Below are 11,510 nucleotides of genomic sequence, written 5' to 3' on the forward strand. Positions count from 1 at the left end.
AAGACGTAGAGGTTCTTTTTCTAACAAATATGTCAGAAAATCTGGACCAAAAGACGTAGAAGTCCTTGCCCTCTTACTTCGTCTAGGTTCATTATCATTTCCTTCTTGCATGGACTCTTGGTCCTGCTTATTTTCATAAGTTATTTTGAGAGAACTTATTTCAGATGTAAATTTATATGGAAATATATTCTCAAAGAATGATGCATTCCTAGACTCAATAATTGTATTCTCATGTACCTCAGAATTATCTGATTTATGAACCAGGAATCGATATGCACTACTGTTATGAGCATAACTAATGAATATACAATCAATAGTTTTAGGTCCAATTTTTGTTCTTTTAGGAACTGGAATTGCAACCTTTGCTAGGCACCCCCACACTCTTAAGAATTTATAGCTAGGTTCTCGACCTTTCCATAACTCATAAGGTGTTTTATACAATTTCTTATGGGGTAACCGGTTGAGAATGTGATTTGCAGAAAGCAAAGCTTCCCCCCACAAATTCTGGGGTAAACCAGAACTTATTAACATGGCATTCATCATCTCTTTCAGAGTTCTATTCTTATGTTCAGTAATACCATTTTGCTGTGGAGCGTAAGGAGCCGTTGTTTGATGAATAATTTCATTTTCTGCACATATTTGTGGAAATGGTGACTCATATTCACCACCTCTATCACTTCTTAGCATTTTAATCTTTCTGCTAAGTTGATTCTCAACCTCTATTTTGAAATGTATAAACATTTCTAATGCCTCATCTTTGCTTCTTAGCAAATACACATAACAGTATCTTATGCAATCGTCAATAAAAGTAATAAAATACTTTTTTCCACCTCTAGTTTGAACAAATTTCAAATCACATACATCAGTATGTATAAGTTCTAGAGGTTCTGTACTTCGTTCGATGGAATGAAATGAAGTCTTAGCCAATTTGGCTTCAACACATATTTCACATTTTTTATTTAAATCAATTTGAAAATTAGGCAACATGTTAAGATTAATTAATCTACGTAATGTACCATAATTAACATGTCCCAATCTACCATGCCAAATTTCACAAGACTCAAGCAAGTAAGAAGAAGAGTCCCCTTTATTTATTTTTGGAGTTACAGTCATTACATTCATCTTAAAGAGGCCATTTGACAAGTAGCCCCTTCCAACATACATGCCATTTTTGATAAGTACAAACTTATCAGACTCAAACACCAACTTAAAACTTTTCTTACTCAATAATGATCCCGAAACCAGATTCTTTCGAATGTCGGGCACATGCATTACATCATTAAGAGTAAGTTCTTTTCCTGAAGTCAATTTTAACACAACCTTCCCTATTCCTTCCACCTTGGAAGTTACTGAATTGCCCATATAAAGTTTTTCATCTGTTGCAGTTTGATAAGATGAAAACATCCACCTATTGACACAAATGTGTCGAGTAGCTCCAGTGTCTACCCACCATTCTTTAGGATTACTACCAATTAGGTTTACTTCCGAGACAATAGCGGAAAGATGCATATCATCGACATCAGAACGAAGGTGTTCTACTTCAGTTACATTGGCTTGTGGCTTCTTCTTTTTAGAGTTCTCCTTCTTTGAGTTCTCCTTCTTTTTTCTCAAGTGGCAGTCCTGAGCACGATGCTTTTGTTTGTCACAGACGTAACATTTGCCCTTGAACTTCTTTGCATTGCCACTTTTAGAGCCTTCACCAGTATGCTTCCTTTTCTTGTCCTTTGTAGACTCCACAACATTTGCCTTTGACACGTACTGGCTTCCAATTTTCTTTTTAGCAGTACGATTGTCTTCTTCAATCCTCAATCTGACAATAAGTTCTTCAAGTGTCATTTCCTTGCGCTTGTGTTTTAGGTAATTTTTGAAATCCCTCCAAGAAGGTGGCAATTTTTCTATAATAGCCGCCACTTTGAATGATTCATTAATCACCATTCCTTCAGCATGAATCTCATGAATTATCACTTGAAGATCTTGCACCTGGTTAATCACTGGTTTAGTGTCAACCATCTTGTACTCAAGAAATTTACCGACTACAAATTTCTTTGCACCGGCATCTTCTGTCTTGTACTTCTTGTCTAAAGATTCCCATAATTCCTTAGACGTTTTTACTGAACTATACACGTTATACAACGAGTTGTCCAGTCCATTGATGATATAGTTTCGGCAAAGGAAGTCGGCATGCTTCCACGCATCCACTGCAGCAACTACTTGCCTATCAGTTTCCTCCTTTCGGAGTTCAGGCACATCTTCATGTAAGAATTTAGCCAAATTCAAGGTGGTCAGATAAAAGAGCATTTTCTGTTGCCATCTCTTAAATTCTGCACCATAGAATTTCTCAGGCTTTTCTCCATGAACTATAGGTACTGGAGGAGCAGTGATAGGGGAAATAGTACTCTTTACTATTTCAGCCATCTAAAAGAATGAAAGTAAAATAAAATCCGATCAGAAGAAAAGAATACTGATTGGAATCAGAGTAACAACCAAACAGAATTGGTCTTAAGATTGTTGGCGGTAACAATCTGATTCCAAAGAGTCACAATAAATTCGATCAAAATAATATAAATAACTTACAGATTACAGAATATAAAATTCTGAATAGTCGAGTCTAGTGTTGGACACTATCTACTTAAGACCAATTCGCCCTCCACCGATTGCTTTTGGAACAGTGGACGTCGGTCTCCCATGATACAACGACTGCCTTGCACTGGAAAGGAAGCAGCTTTCTAATGCCTTGATTGAACCTGAACTGTGCTGTACTCTCTTTGGACTTGACCCGTGCGTGCGAACCGAACCGAGCCGAGCCGGGCGGCGCGCGTGTATGTGAGTTAAGTTGCATAGTAACCTTTACCCACAAAATAGGTATCCCTTTTGGGGCCCAAAGCCCATAAGAAGTTTGTTACTTATATACCATACTAACATTTCTTAAATATCCAATATGGTACTAAACTTCATTTTCTTTATTTTCCATTGCCATGATACCCACTTTAGAGCCAATTTTCATTCACTTCTCTTCATGGATTTGACTAAGTGAATATTTGACAATAAAGTACACTTTGAGCTAAATTAATTCCACCATTAAACCATCATTAATAATGTATGAGCTCCACTTAAAACTTAGCTCAAAGTTAATAAAAATTCATGTCAAAAACATGAAATTACTAACAACATCTATACTCAACGTAATCTATCTCAGAGATAAATCTTACAATCAACCAAATAAATCTATTAATATATGAATATCTAAGTCCACAATAATATACAGTTTACTACTACATAATCTGGTAGGACCCACATAGGCTATGATAAACCATCAAGATACAACTAAAACAACTAATATAAGAATACACTATAATTCGACCTGTATTATACAAATTATCGTCTAATACAATAGAGTACAAATGTAACCAATAATGATACAACTCAATTTCTATGTAAACTATCTTTTATACCGTCTCGCATCTATAGCTTACATTATCTTTGCTTTAAAATATCTTTTTAGGATATCTTAAGTCACTATGTGGTACCACATATCTGAAGAATTAAAAAAAAGGAAAGTCATGAGCTAAAGGTTTAGTAAACAGACCTTACCCTAAATCAGTAATGCCAAATAGAGAGTAAAATCATATCCTCGATAATATGAATAAAAAAGGAGCATCATATTATGAATGAGTATATAAATATATCATCAATAATATATAAATATATGGTAGATATTATGTCATAACTAATCAAGTATATAATTCTTGACAATGTATAAACAAATCTCCATGTCATACAATTATCAAAACTCTTAAATATGACACATGTGATGCATGCCGACTATGATCATGATATTATATTCAATACAACCACATATGATGTATAATGACCACTCAATAATTAGGTATATTAGATAATAATAAAATCCATATACATTTTTCGATATCTCAATTATCAATGTCATCTTTGAATATCATCATAATATTAGATCACTATGCACAATCAAAACCCGGTACCCAATCTCGTCATTGTGCCCACAAGCTTGAAGCATATCATGTCATATGCTAAGGTATCTCAGTCATAATCATACCCTACTATACGCTAAGGGTATATTAGTATCCATCAAGATCACGTATCCCACCAGTTAATAGAAATCACATAAGGGTAACTAAAACGCCCCCGCCCAACACAAGCACGTGCACACCCACGAGCCCACACGGCACGTGTGGGGCACGCGATAGGATGGGTGGGGCCCATCAAGCACAGATATCGCCTTGTGCTCACATAATCTATCACAAAATAAATCATGACATCATCAAGTTAAACCTGTTAATATATCCATATCTAAATCTATAATAATCATACTAGACAACTATATAATCTGGCCCACAAAAGCCACGACAAACCATCAAGATACAACTAAAATAACTAATACATGAGTACACTATAGTTCGACCTATATTATACAAATCATCATCTAATATAATATTATATAAATATACCATAATGGTACAACTCAATATCTAAATAAACTATCTTCTATATCATCTCACATCTATAGCTCACTTTATCTTTGCTCTAAAATAGCTTCTCAGGATATCTCAAATCGCTTTCACGTACCATAAATCTGAGGAGGTTAGAAAAAAATAAAGAGAGTCATGAACTAAACGCTTAGTGAATAGACCTTATCCCGAATTAGTGATGCTAAATACAGAGTAAAATCATGTACTAAATAATATAACTTAAAAGAAGCATCATGTCATGAATGAGATGTACTAAATAATATAACTTAAAAGAAGCATCATGTCATGAATGAGTATATGAATGTATCCTCAATAATATATAAATATATGGTAGATATCACGTCATAACTAATCAAGTATATAATATCAAATGCAATTATATATGATGCATATTGACCACTCAATAATCAGGTATATCAAATGACAATGAAGTCATATATATTTCTCAATATCTCAATTATCAATTTCGACTCTGAATAATATTATAATACACCACTATGCACAGTCAACATCCGGTACCCAGTCTCAAATCTAACCTCAAGACTCAGAGCATACCCTGCTAACCGTTAAGGGTATCTCAATCATATAACCATACCCTGCCAATTATATAATCATATATCCAAACCTAGGTACCTAACTAGCTAATAGAAATTATATGAGGATAACTCGCTACATATGCTCTAGCGAACGACATGTGTTCGAATGTTTGATGTTTACATAGACTATTAACCTCAGGTGTAAGGCTACAGGATCACAACTATGTCGAGCGATCAATCAACTCTAAGCACGCCCTAACCCTCGCGCCCACTTGGGTATCCTCATGCTTTCTACCAATTGTCCTATTTATAAGAACTCATGCATTTCCTTCTAAATGATAGATCATATGCATTTATCTACTATTATAACAATCATGCAATTCAAGAATTTAGGTAGTAAGGAAGTCAAAGGAATATAATGAAATGTAGTCTCTAATCATAGATTTGTCACATGCATACTTATACTAGTCTATTATCACATACATACTCATGCTATAGATCATCTCGACATGAAGTCATAATAATACAGTCCTCTCTAATCATCTCTATATATTACCAGCATACTCATATCCAAGATCAGTCTAATCAAATAAATGATAAAATATGCTCGATTGAAATCATCTTATGTTGGAGATCAAAATATGCATATACATAATTATATTATATATCCTAATTTGAGAAAGATGTGTAAGGGATAAGATGACTCATCGTCTGTTCAGTATACACAAACCACGTAACTCTCACATCCGTCAACCAAGTGTTAACTCATCACTTGCAAGATCCACGAGGTCTCAAATAAGGGGTTCGGCATTTGAAAATGTTTGGTAGCATGAAGTTAGTCGTTTATCCAATTAGAACTCGTTCGTATGAAATACGATGGTTAATAGGTTTTAGAGTTACTACTTATCTTTCTTAGCTAGTTAGATTTATTTTATAAATAAACTTTTAATGTTATAAATATACTATTATTATTAAAATGCTAGTGATGAAATAAGATTAAAAGGGTTACTCTTATGTTTATAAAAATAGTCTAAATATGTAATTATAAAATAAAAGGCTAACTATGTCTAATTATAAATAAAAATGTAAGTATAGACAAAAATGTAATTACAACTAATTTGTGATTCTTACTGTTTCTTAACTAATTAGACTAATAGTCTTTACTTAATTATATAATATAAGAAATAAACAAATAAATAAATAAGCCTATTTTCTCATTCTATAATCTATTATATGCAAGTAATATTATATGTATGTAATAGGTATATATAGGTGTTTATAATATAATTACTCATTAATTATAATAATTATAATTAGCTAATTATTATATTACCATATATATATACCAATATAATTAACTACCTAATTAAACTAATTGCATTAGCTAACATAAAGTACTTAATTCAAAGGAAAAAATAAAGGAAAAAAGAAAGGGACAAAAAAAGAACACATTGTCATAGTGCTGGGCTTGGCCCAGCACCATCTACTACAATGCTTGGCCAAGCCTAGCATTGTTGCAGCCAGGAGAGAGGAACTAAGGGGGGAGAAGAAGAAGAAGAAGAGACGAAGAAGAAGAAGAAGAAGAAGAGAAGAGGAGGAGCAGAAGGGAAGGGAAGGATAATATAATTGAAAATAAAATTATATATACTATTTCTAATTACAATTTAATTATTTATGTTAGGTTTTTTAATTGTTGGCAATTGTGTACAAAATATTCTAAGTGTATTTTTACATGTATATGAGCTTTATACAAGTCTAGAAAATCTCTGGTTTGAAGAATTGTAAAATTATTAGAGCAAAGTTGATGAGATTAAGTCATGTCGTTCGAACGAATCCGGGCCGCGTTCGAATGCACCAACGAAGTTTAAAAATCTTGGACTTTCGTGAGTACGGATAAGATTTGGATTTGACTCTATCTTGAAGATTATAAGTACGGATAAGACTCGGATTTGGCTCTATCTTGAAGATCATATATAAGGATTGTAATGCCCTATCTCTAGGGGGGTTGAAGAAGATTATTGAAGGAGACTTTTTGAGGCTACATCGGTTCTTCAACGAACAAGGTCCTTCTCATCTAAAAATCTCAATCTTTCATCTTAAGGGCTATCCAGACGAAAGATCAATCTCGAGGGCTACTGAGGTTGGACTTCAATCATGAGAAGTAGTGAATCGTGGGTTCTAGCGAGCAAGACCGAGAGGAACAAAGTCGTTTGGATCGACGGGTTGTTTTGTGAGTTAGTCTTGTAACTGCTAATATTCTAGTGATTGGTTTTGATCCGAGTTTGGATCCGTGGTTTTTTTTTTCCCGTTGGGTTTTTTCACGTTAAAATCTTGGCGTTCTCTTTACTTTCGTTTTTAATATTTCTTCCGACTTTTACTTAAGCGAAAGAACGATATCATTGCCTAAAAATTAGATACATACTTGTGTGTAGGGATTTTTTCAAATTAGTTTACATTTACTACTTTTATTTAACTAATTACTAATTAATACATAAAATAATCATTACCCATTAATAATAAAAAATAATTATTAGAGCCTAGCCTTTTATTTTATAGAAGATAATATATATAACAATAAGATGCTAGAAATGCATATATATATATATATATATATATATATATATATATATATATATATATATATATATAAGTATACATGAACATTAATGGAAACTTATATAATTTGATTTTTTAATAAAACTAAAAATATTAATCTAATAATGATAATTAAGCTATAAATACAAAAATACTTATAATTACAATTAATTATATTTGTTCTACTTAATCTTAGCTAATAATAATATTAGTGAGTATATATACATCCTTAAACTAATTAACTATTTACTAAAATTTAATGTAAATAAAATAAATAATTTATAAGAAAAAGAAAAACTCTCTCTATTACAATGCTGGGCCGAGCCCAGCACTATCTCTACTATAGTTCTGGGCCGAGCCCAACACTGTAAAGAGCAGCAGAGAGAGTAGAACAAAGAGAGAAGGAAAGAAAGAAGAAAGGAAAGGAAAAGAAGAGAAAGGAGGAGGAGCGGAAGAAGGAAAGAAAAGAGGTGCAGACTCGAGCTGGTAAGGAGGGTACCGTTCGTTGTTGGCCAGCCAATGGCTGTGGCTCAGCTCTAGCGAGCCCAAGCTTGAGGGAAAGGAAGAGAGAGGGAGAGAGAGAGAGAGAGAGACAAAGAGAGAGAAAGGGGAGAAAGGAGAGAAGAGAGAGGAGCCTCACTTTGGTAGTGGTGACAGCGATAATAGCAGTAGGCCGGTACCGACAAGGGACGGGGGGAAAGAGTTTGAGAAAGAGAGTTTGAGAGATAAGAGAGAGACCAAGGGGAGAAGTGAGAGATATTTAGAGAGAGAGGCGATGGAGGAGTGTGGCAGCTACGGTGGTGATGGGGCTCTTCATGGCCAGTTGCTCGTAGGAGGTTGGCCACGACAATGGTGGTCGAGTGCATGGCAGCCACCCTACGACAAGTGCATGGGCATGAGGCTGCCTATTGCATTACTTGTTTATTTTCACTAAAATAAAATTTCTGTAGGTCTCGTTTGAATGCAGGAGGGGTCGCATTCAAACGCCCTTACGAACACCTGCATTAGGTTCGCAAATACAGAGAACGCATATTGTGCGTTCGAGCGTAGTCGAGTGAGTTCGAATGCTCGCGTTTGAATGCTTGCATCGCGTTCGCACATACAGAGATTGTCTTTTGGTGCGTTTGAACGTGATCAGGCGCATTCGAATGCGATTGGCGAGAATTCTCTAGAATTAGGGTTACATATTATTTTAGGACTTGTTGGCTAGCCTCTATAAATATGTGGATGGTAACCAACTTCATTATGCTATTGGATTATTGATAAAAGAGAGAGACAAAAATGTAATTACAAGCCGCACATCTTTATTTTCTTCTTTATATTTCATCCACATGCTTTGGAAATCAAATGTGACGGGTCCCAAACTCTATAACCACTGAGCACCAAGGACAACGTCCGCTCCTCTCAGCGCCAACGGATACAAGTCCATAATGATGTCGTGTCCTTTCACCCGTATACCGACTCGATGACACAAGCTCTCCGCTCTAAGTTTCGTGCCGTCTCCAATAGCAACGTCAAACCTCGTAGTCAGTTCGGCATCCAAACCCAATCTCCTCACTAGCCTCTAGTCGAGAAAGTTGTGTGTACTCCTCGAATCGATGAGGATTTGCACATAATCTTTTCTAACAAGTCTGTCTACTCATAACGTCCTCGGTGCGAAAGTACCCGAATATGCATACATCGATATTTTAGCTTGGATATCTTCCTCCACTCCCTCCTCAATGGTCTCCTCATAGGTCTCCTCTAGGCACCCTCCATCATCAACAACCTCATCATCCTTCTCACGACCATCGATAAGCATCACACTCCCGATCGGTTTAGAACACCGATGACCGGGGGTGAAACATTCATCACATCGAAAGCAAAGGCCTTTCGCATCTTCCGCTGTACCTTGACAATCAAAATATTGTTTAACTTGAAACACCCAATCCATTGGATCACCGCCTTGGAATTTTGGAAAGTCCAAGTGTGCGATTCTTCCCCGAATAGCATTATCGGGTTCACAAAAGATCCTTAATTCACATCTAAACCTTTGTGCAGGTTGATCACCCCCTCTAAATCCTCGAGCACGTCCATCACCATCTCCATAGGGATCAACCTCATCCTCAAAATGCCAATCCTCCTCATCGACGAAGCGCACTGGTGCCGGACACCTCTTAGGTTCCACTATTGCCTGTCTTGGGTTTTGTAACGGAGGTGGGGGATGATGTGAAGGCATAGGTAGGAGGGGATCATTAACACTCATATGACACACCTGGACCTATGGGGTATCGGTCCGATGTAGTCCCACCACTGGTCCTTCTTGAAACTCCGTTCGTCGTCGAGGAGATGACGAACCCAATCGATTCACGACATATTTCTTGAATTCATTATGATCCTTTTGCATGTTGTCAACTCTATGCAACAATGTTTGGAACATGCCCCTAAGTTCATCCATATTCGCACCCATGGACGTTGGTTGACTCGGTCCTGCTGTGGTCGTTCCAAAGGAATCGGCCTCACGGTTAGGGTCATCGTTGATTGAGTCTTCCCTTGTCGGTGTGCTCTCCATAAGTCTCCTTGTTAATGTCATCTTCCTTATTTCAACCATTAATAGAGGTCTAAGGTTCACCTACTTTAATAGCAAGTTGATGGGCTCTGATACCAATTTGATAAGCTCTAATACCAAATTGATGGGTTCTTCTATCAAAAGATAGGCTATGCAACGATTTCTTTAAGATCTGGATGTAATATAGGAATTAGACTGGGCAACCGTAGAAAAATATTCGTCAGATATTTTTTGGTAGTCAAAAAATTATGAAACTAATTGAGTTGGATCTGTAACTTCCTAAAAGCATCTCCAACTGGGCTCCAAAACTCCAAATTTGGAGCCCGGTGGAGCTCCAACCGGGCTCTATATGGGGCTCCAAATTTGGAGCCATGAATAGTGGGGCTCCAAATTTGGAGCCCCACCATGAAAATGGAGCCGGGCTCCATTTATCACATCAACTTTTTGAAAATACCAAAATTGCCCAATAAATGTTATATTCAATAATTTTAATTCCATTTGTATCCTTTGTTAAATAATTTAGTTAGTTAAGCTAAGTATATAATTAGTTTTATTAATCGGTTTTTAACAAAAATAATACCATTGGAAAGGTCTCATCGAGACCTTTAAAATGAGTCTAATATTAAATTACTTTTGAGTTAATTTTAATTTTAATTTTTCTATTATTTATAAAAATGAGTCTAATATTAAATTATTTTTGAGTTAATTTAAATTTAATTTTTTTTATTATTTATAAAAATGAGTCTAATAAATTATGTATCCTAAAATATAATTACTCAAAATTATCCCCAATGTAAATATTAAAAATTAAAATACATTAGATATGAAATACATCAAACATGAAATACATTAAAAATGAAATACATCAAATAAAAATTACATTAAAATTTATATTCCTTCATTCCCGTGCCTCTTCCATAGGTGTTCAATTAGTGCATTTCGAATGCTTATTTCGATGTTTATTTCGTGTAATGTAATTTCGATGCGTTTAATTAAAAAATTAGTAATTTAAAATTACTTCTAAAACTATTGAATATTAATCTTATTTTAAAGATCTCGATGAGAGTTTTCTAACCATATATTTTTTAATAAAATATAATAACACTAAGATGATCTATTAAGTAATTTAAAATAGCAATTATTCTTATAATATATATGGAGCCCGGTGCATTGGAGTGCACCAGGCTCTTGCTCCATTTTTGGCAAAGGCTCCAAATATGGAGCAAGCATTGGAGATGCTCTAATTAACATCTTTTGTATTTATTGCTTTCGCTGATTCGAACTGTAGCAGGGATGAAAATACGGAATAACGTGGATGATGGTGGT

The sequence above is a fragment of the Typha angustifolia genome, chromosome 4 (assembly GCF_048772165.1).
Source record: "Typha angustifolia cultivar Huaian chromosome 4, ASM4877216v1, whole genome shotgun sequence".
Classification (NCBI taxonomy): domain Eukaryota; kingdom Viridiplantae; phylum Streptophyta; class Magnoliopsida; order Poales; family Typhaceae; genus Typha; species Typha angustifolia.